The sequence below is a fragment of the Solanum tuberosum genome, unplaced genomic scaffold (assembly GCF_000226075.1).
Source record: "Solanum tuberosum cultivar DM 1-3 516 R44 unplaced genomic scaffold, SolTub_3.0 scf00315, whole genome shotgun sequence".
Classification (NCBI taxonomy): Eukaryota; Viridiplantae; Streptophyta; class Magnoliopsida; order Solanales; family Solanaceae; genus Solanum; species Solanum tuberosum.
In genome coordinates, this window is record NW_006239239.1 from 645,599 (window position 1) to 653,608 (window position 8,010).

Below are 8,010 nucleotides of genomic sequence, written 5' to 3' on the forward strand. Positions count from 1 at the left end.
TTTTTTTTCCTATTATACCCTCAATTAAATGACTAATTACTTTGAAAATTGCAGAACTTTTCATCTACTTCATAATTAATAGGGGTAAAATGATAAACTCACTATGTCATTAATTGATTTCTTAATAAATGTGTAAATTTAGAAGTGGACAAGTAATTAGGGACAGAGGGAGTACTAAACAAATGCATCAACAAATGAAATTTATATTAAAAATATATTGAATAATGACGTAATGATACCTTAATAGAATTTCCTATCCATTTACAAAAAAAAAACCTTCACCCTTTCAATTTCGTTATATCTTCTTATTTAGTAGAAGAATCATCATTTATTATATTCTACTCCACCTTAATTTGTACCATCAGAGTTTTAAGAATAAACATTAAATTTTAAATCGAAATAAAAATTCATTGAAAAATGACAGAAAAAATAATAATAGTATATGAAAATTAAAATAAGGTGCAAGAAAAGCCTTTTCACAATAATTTTTTCAAATATATTGACAAGAATTAAAATGAAGCTGTTATTTTATCTTTAAAATTAAGTTTGATTGAATTGAATTAGTACAATGAGAAAAAATATTAAACTAATAACTTTTTCATGTTATTAAATGCATTTTATTTTTAATTGAGTAGTAGATTAAAAGTTCCGAATTAGGATATTAAAATAATATCTTACTCTCTCCTTAATTATTATGGTATTGCAAACATTTATTTTCCTTAAATGGTGATTCATTTTTCATTTACAGTTATATCCAATTAATTTCTAATGTATTGAATGTGGTTATGGGATATTGAAATAATATCTTTATTTTTCCTTAATCATAATAAAATTATAATTTAACATTTATTTTTCTGAAATGATAATTTTGTTTTAATTCCTAGAACATGTTGTTTACTATATTGAATGTAATTATAATAAAACATATTGTATTTAGTATGACAAAAGAACTCAAAAATTGGAGAAATTAGATAAATAGTAATCTTAGCTTCTATGAAATGTCATATCATCATTTACATATCCAACTTTATATATATAAAAGAGTTAAAAAATAAAAAATAAGTGATTAAACAAAATTATATAAATAACATTAATGATGAGATGAAGATTAAGAAAAAACGTCAAAAAAATTAGTAGTATTGATGATGATAAAAGTTAAATAAATCATTTTTTCTATTATTAAAATTTTTAACATAAAATTTCCAATCTTTTAAAATTAAAAATAAATTTTTTTAAAAAAAATGAGGCAATAATTATTTTAAAGAAAAATATAACCAAAATTGTCAAAAAAAATTAATAAAAATAAATAACTATCTATTAGTAAGAATGGTGTCACTACATTTTCTATTTTTACTTTATTGTTACGTATGGATAGAAACTTTTACAAGAAGAAATGATCCAAAAATTTAAAAATAATTATTCCTTAAATAGTGATTCCTTTTCCATTTACAGCTTTTCAATTAATTTTTAATGTATTATATATGGTTATGGATATTGGAATAATAATTTTATCTTTCCTTAATCATAATAAATTATATTTTAACCTTTGTTTTTGTGAAATGATAATTTTCTTTTCATTCATACAACATATTGATTAATATATTAAATGTAATTATAATAAAACATGTTGTATTTAGTATGACAAAAGAATTCAAAAATTTTAAAAATTAAATAAATAGTAATCCTAACTTCTAAGAAATGTCACAAATATATATATATATGTATGTATCTGTAAGAAAATGATATAAATTACATTAATGATGAAATGAAGATTAAGAAAAGAAGTAAAACAAATTAATAATAATATTGATGATGATAGGAGTTAAAATAAATCATTTTTTATATTTTATAAATTTTCAGTCTTTTAAAATTAAAAAATGCTAAAAAAATAAAACTAAAACTAAAAATCGAGGCAACAATTATTTTAAGGAAAAAATAACAAAAAATGTCAGAAACATTGATAAAAAATAAATAAGTATCTATTGCTAAGAAAGGTGTCACCCCACATTTTCTATTTTAGCTTTATTATTACATATTGATAGAAACTTTAAGATGAAGAATGATCCAAAAAAATTTAAAATAACAAATCAATTATGTAAAAATACATGTGTAATTCTTATAAAGTTATAATAACTAATTTCTTCAAATAAATAATTAAATGAAAGAAAAAAAAAGTAATTAAGAAAATAATATAAATAACACTAATTATGAGATTAATAGCATTGATGAGGAAAGGAACTAAATATGATCATCTTTTTAAATTCTTTTTTAAGAAAATATATATAAACTCTAATTAAAGATAAATAAGAAAAAAAAACTTTAATTAAAGATACAAAAAATCAAGACAAAATAAAAGAAGAAAGAAATTAGAAGAATAATGAGGTTGAAAGAAATAATATCTAATTTTCTCTCTTTTCAAATCACAAAATAAATTCTTGCTTGTTCTCCTCCTAATTTGATACGAATTCCATAAATAGAATGATTTTTTCTCTAAATAATTTTTCTTACCCTTTCAAACACTAATCAGACTTCTTATAAATTTCTCAACCACAATGAATCTAATCAGTCTTCCTATAAATTTCTCAACCACAATGAATTTTCTCTCCTTGTAGGAGGAATACACATTTTTTCAAAAAGTCTTTCATTTTGAAGAGAAACTTTTGTTACATGATCTCTTTCTTTATATTAATATCTTCACATGAATCATGAGATATTCTCTCTTACTCTTTTGTTAAAAAAGTCACATGACCTAGAAATTTGATGGACATCTTAGCGACATAAGTTGATACCATATATTCATCATCATCGTCAGAAGAAGAAGAGCCAAAGTGAAGAAATTTATTCTTATTTGTTACAAATGCTCAAATATTTTTTTTATTTTATAGGCAAAATAATTATACACAATTATGAAAAATGAATAGTTTTTATCTTTTCATCTTCCATTTACTTAAATCTATATTAGTGTAATGGATGCTATAAAGGGCATAATTAATTGGGTATGACATAATTACTTCCAGTTTTTGTTAAATACAAAACAAAGATAAAATGTCAAAAAAAGGAGAAAAAAGATAAATAGAAATGGTGGCCATAGAGAGGTGCCACGTCAGATTGTCTATATTCAGCTTTATATATATATATATAGATTTGCCATCATATAAAATGTGTTCTAAGTAATTAAAAATTATTCATATCCCTCTTTTATTTATTGGATCAAATTTACCTTTCTTTTTATTCATTGGCAAAAAAGTATACTTCACCAATTAGAAATAATTTAAATTTGTCTCTCCTTTTACCTATTAGATAAAAATATTTTTAACATTAGGAATAACAATGGGACGGGACGATTGTGGAGTGGGCGGGTTATAATGTTTGCGGGGCAGGGTGGGTTAGAGCTTTCGCGAGGGCGGGGGGATACAAAATATTTTTAAAGAAAAAGAGGTGGGGCGGGACGAATATGTGGGTACTAATAATTTGGATATTAGTCAAACTTAAATTCTTAATATATATTCTTATAAAAATAATTCGAATTTCATTATTTACCTTCTTTAATTTCACTCATCTCTAATTCAACAAATTCTAATGGCTCTTATATAATTAATACACAATTAATCAAATCTATGTATAAAAAGAAAGACAAAGATGGAAGAGGAATTAAAGCTAATTAGTTCAGTTAATGAAACTAGAATAACTAGTTCAATTAATGAAATTAATACACAATTCTTAGCTTAGTTCAGTATGAAACTAGCAGTTAATGAAATTCTATAACTTAGCTTTTAAATGAAGATATATATGTTGAAGAAGAAGGAAGCTGACGATTGGAACATGTCAAAGGAACATGTCCAACGAAGCTGACTGACGTGTCTACAACAAGTGTTGATGAAGAAGGAAGCTGACGATTGGAACATGTCAAAGGAATAGGTCCAACGAAACTGACTGGCGAGTTTACATCACTGTTGTAGAATTAGAGTCTCACTAGGATTAGACTACTTATATTAATTAGGATTATATTATGACTAGGATTAGATTACGTTTAGGATTATAGTCCAACTAAGATTAGATTATTTATAATTGTTTTATTATTATAGTAGTAATAGGTATTGTAGTAGGACTCTAAGTATAGTTAACTTATGACTCTATTCTCTCCCTATATATAAGGAGTATGTACTTAACAATTTTAATCATCAATACAATCCTTGATTTCTCCATATTTACGTGAGATTTCTACATGGAATCAGAGCATAAAATCTCTTTCGCTCTCTGAGTATTGATAAAAAAAAAACCCACACGTTAAATTGCAATGACGACTTCTACCAACACTATGTCGACCTCCTCATTTCACCAACTCATTGCCACTTGCTCCATTAAACTTAAGCCAGCAAACTACCACATAAAGAGGACACAAATATCCCAATTGATTAAGATCACAGAGAATGAATCAAGTAAAAGTAGTTGTTTTCACTTGCTGGGAAAGTTGTAGCGGTTGAGAAGGATGTAAAAGATAGTGAAAACATTGATGATTGGAAGGAGAAAAATATGTTGCTAAGGAGATGGATCTCATGCACCTTGACCGAAGAAAGCATGTACCTAATTATTGGCAGCTCAACTGCCAAGGAAACGTGGGAATGGTTGGAAAAAGCTTATATTCAAGCAACAAAAGTAATTAATTTTGCTAGGAGATTAGGTCTAAAATACAAGACCTTTAGGACTGTCATATTAGGTAAGACACCATATCCCACCCTTAATTAATTTGGTTATGCTCTCACGAGTTTTGATTTAAGGGAATATGAAAAAGACGTGTCATAACAAAACCATATATAACATGATATTCTCTGCCCAAAAAGGTAGGAAAAGAGGAAATAACAACATCAACTCCAGAGAAACAGGTTTCAAGCATGCTGGACAGAGAACAGGTTCTCAAAACAGTCAATATAGATCAGGTTCTCTGAACAATAAAAGTTTCCAAAGTGAAAATAAGAAGAGGTATAATATTGACTCATGTCAAATCTGTGGTAGGAATAATCAAACTACTCTTAAGTGTTTTTACTGGTGGAACTACTCGTATCAATCTGCAGATGAACTATCATAAGCAACGACTAGACATCACATTCATATCGAAGCATTGACAAAACAAGTTTTTGCTGGGTATTCAAAGTATTTTTTTTGCTGGGTATTTGAATCAAGCCAGGAGTAATCGTTCCTCTACTCACTAGCTTGAGGGGAAGTGTTGAAGAAGAAGGAAGCTGGCGATTGGAACATGTCAAATGAACAGGTCCAACGAAGCTGACTGACGTGTCTACAACAAGTGTGGATGAAGAAGGAAGTTGACGATTGGATCATGTCCAACGAAGTTGACTGACGAGTTTACAACAACGCTGTAGAATTAGAGTCGCACTAGGATTAGACTACTTATATTAATTAGAATTATATTATGACAAGGATTAGATTACGATTAGGATTATAGTCCAACTAAAATTAGATTATTTATAATTGTTTTATTATTATAGTAGTAATAGGTATTGTAGTAAGTTTCTAAGTATAGATAACTTAGGATTCTACAATTCTCTCCCTATATAATTAGTATGTACTTAACAATTTTAATCATCAATACAATCCTTGATTTATTAAAGAAGAAGGAAGCTGGCGATTGGAACATGTCAAAGGAACAGGTCCAACGTAGCTGACTGACGTGTCTACAACAAGTGTTGATGAAGAAGGAATCTGACGATTGGAACAATGATAAATAATCTAATCTTAGTTGGACTATAATCCTAATCGTAATCTAATCCTAGTCATAATATAATCCTAATTAATATAAGTAGTTTAATCCTAGTGCGACTCTAATTCTACAGTAGTGTTGTAAACTCGTTAGTCTGCTTCGTTGGACCTGTTCCTTTGACATGTTTCAATTGTCAGCTTCCTTCTTCATCAACACTTGTTGTAGACACGTCAGTCAGCTTCGTTGGGCCTGTTCCTTTGACATGTTCCAATCGCCAGCTTCCTTCTTCTTTAATAAATCAAGGATTGTATTGATGATTAAAATTGTTAAGTACATACTAATTATATAGGGAGAGAATTGTAGAATCCTAAGTTATCTATACTTAGAAACTTACTACAATACCTATTACTACTATATAGTAATAATAATGCAAATATAAATTCGTTGAACCTGTTCCTTTGACATGTTCCAATCGCCAGTTTCCTTCTTCTTCAACAATATATACTATTCTTTGAATATTAGCGGTAACTATTGATAACTATTACATTTCTTTTAATTCAAAAAATTATGAATTATGCGGGTCGGGTTCATGTGAGCGGAGCGGGGCAGGGCGGAACACAAATAAAAAAAATTGTGCTATGTAGGGCAAAGCGGGGCGTGGTAAAGTCTTTGCGGGTTCATGCGGATTTACCCCACTCCGCTCCATTGCCATCGCTACTTAACATATTAAAAATGACTTAAAATATTTTCTAATTCTAATTATATATATCAATAAAAAAATTTACTGCACTTTTACGATTATTTATTACTTTCCTTTTGATTTGTAATAAAAAAAATCGGAAACTTCTTGACCATTTGTCTAAATGCTTGTCTTACTTAATAGAAGTACTTGCTTTAAATAAACAAAATATACGAGCTAACGTGTGAACTCATGTATATTGTTTAAACATATTATCTTAATCATAAGAATGAGGAATTTCATTATGCGTGTGTGCCCACAAAAATAATAAATTTTTGTTGAGAATTTTTTATTTCAAAGTGCTTTTTAAGAAAGATAAATATATTATCACTTAACAAAAATTATAAAAAATCATAGTATTTTAAAAGTTTTAAATTGTTAAGTAATGAAAAAAAAGAAGGAGAGATATATAACTAAAGATGCTAATAATAGTGAGATGAGTTAAAAAATTGAGACATAATTTATTTGAATTTGAAGGCTAAAAAGCTTTTTTTGATAGAATAAAAATATTTATTTTTCAATTCTAATAAGATATTTTAAAATCGGGCGAAAAATATATTAACTAATTTTTAATCTTTGATAGACATATTTCTAGGTAGAAGATGACAAAATTGAATCATTGCTTATAGGTTAGGAATTTTTTAGACCCAATAGATGAAAGAAGGGATAAATTTGAGCCATTGAGTTGAAGAAGTCAAATTTGAGACATAATTTCTATTTGTTCTCAATTTATAATTTTGCTCGTATTTTCTAATTTTCTAAAAGAATAATTTCAAAGATTATTGTTATGACCTGCCTCAATATCATTTTCAAAGGTTAAATGCCCATTATTTTTAAAAATAATTAATAAAAGATTTATAAAATCTATAAAATTAAGTGCATGAATTTTGCGTGGCAAATGACCTTTTGTACCAAATCATAATAGTAACTATTTTCACTATTTGAAAGACCATTCGGAAAACACATAGTATTCTTTCTTTTATTAATACAATGATGATTAACATTATTTTGTCATTTGCCACGGGCACGTCATTTCTTTAATCAAAATAATTATTTTATCATCTTTCCGACTTATCACATACTAGTATCACATTTACTTATGGAAGTGGAGCAAATTTAGTAGAACATGTATCATGACTTTTCAACAAAAATCTATTTTGCCTTGACCATCATTTTACTATTATTATTGTGCATTAGAATTTAAAGCCAACATTTTACCATATGAAGGCATCTTAATCTGTAAATCGTTGGGACTTAAATATAATATCTTATTATCACATGCACCGAGTCACTAACCTAGTATCTTATCTACTTGATATGATTAGATTTGAATCAGCCGTCTTTTTCTCAACCATTAGCATAATAAGCAAAAATTGATCGAGATTCATCCTTTATATAAACTAATTAATAAAAAAAAAGACGACAACAAAAATGATAGTAGTATTTAGCAAAGCATAACATCAACAAAATTTTGGCCAGCTTGACAAGTAACATGTGACAAAATTAGTCTAAAAAAGTTAGTAGAAATTATCAAAGCATGAAAACAATAAAATAA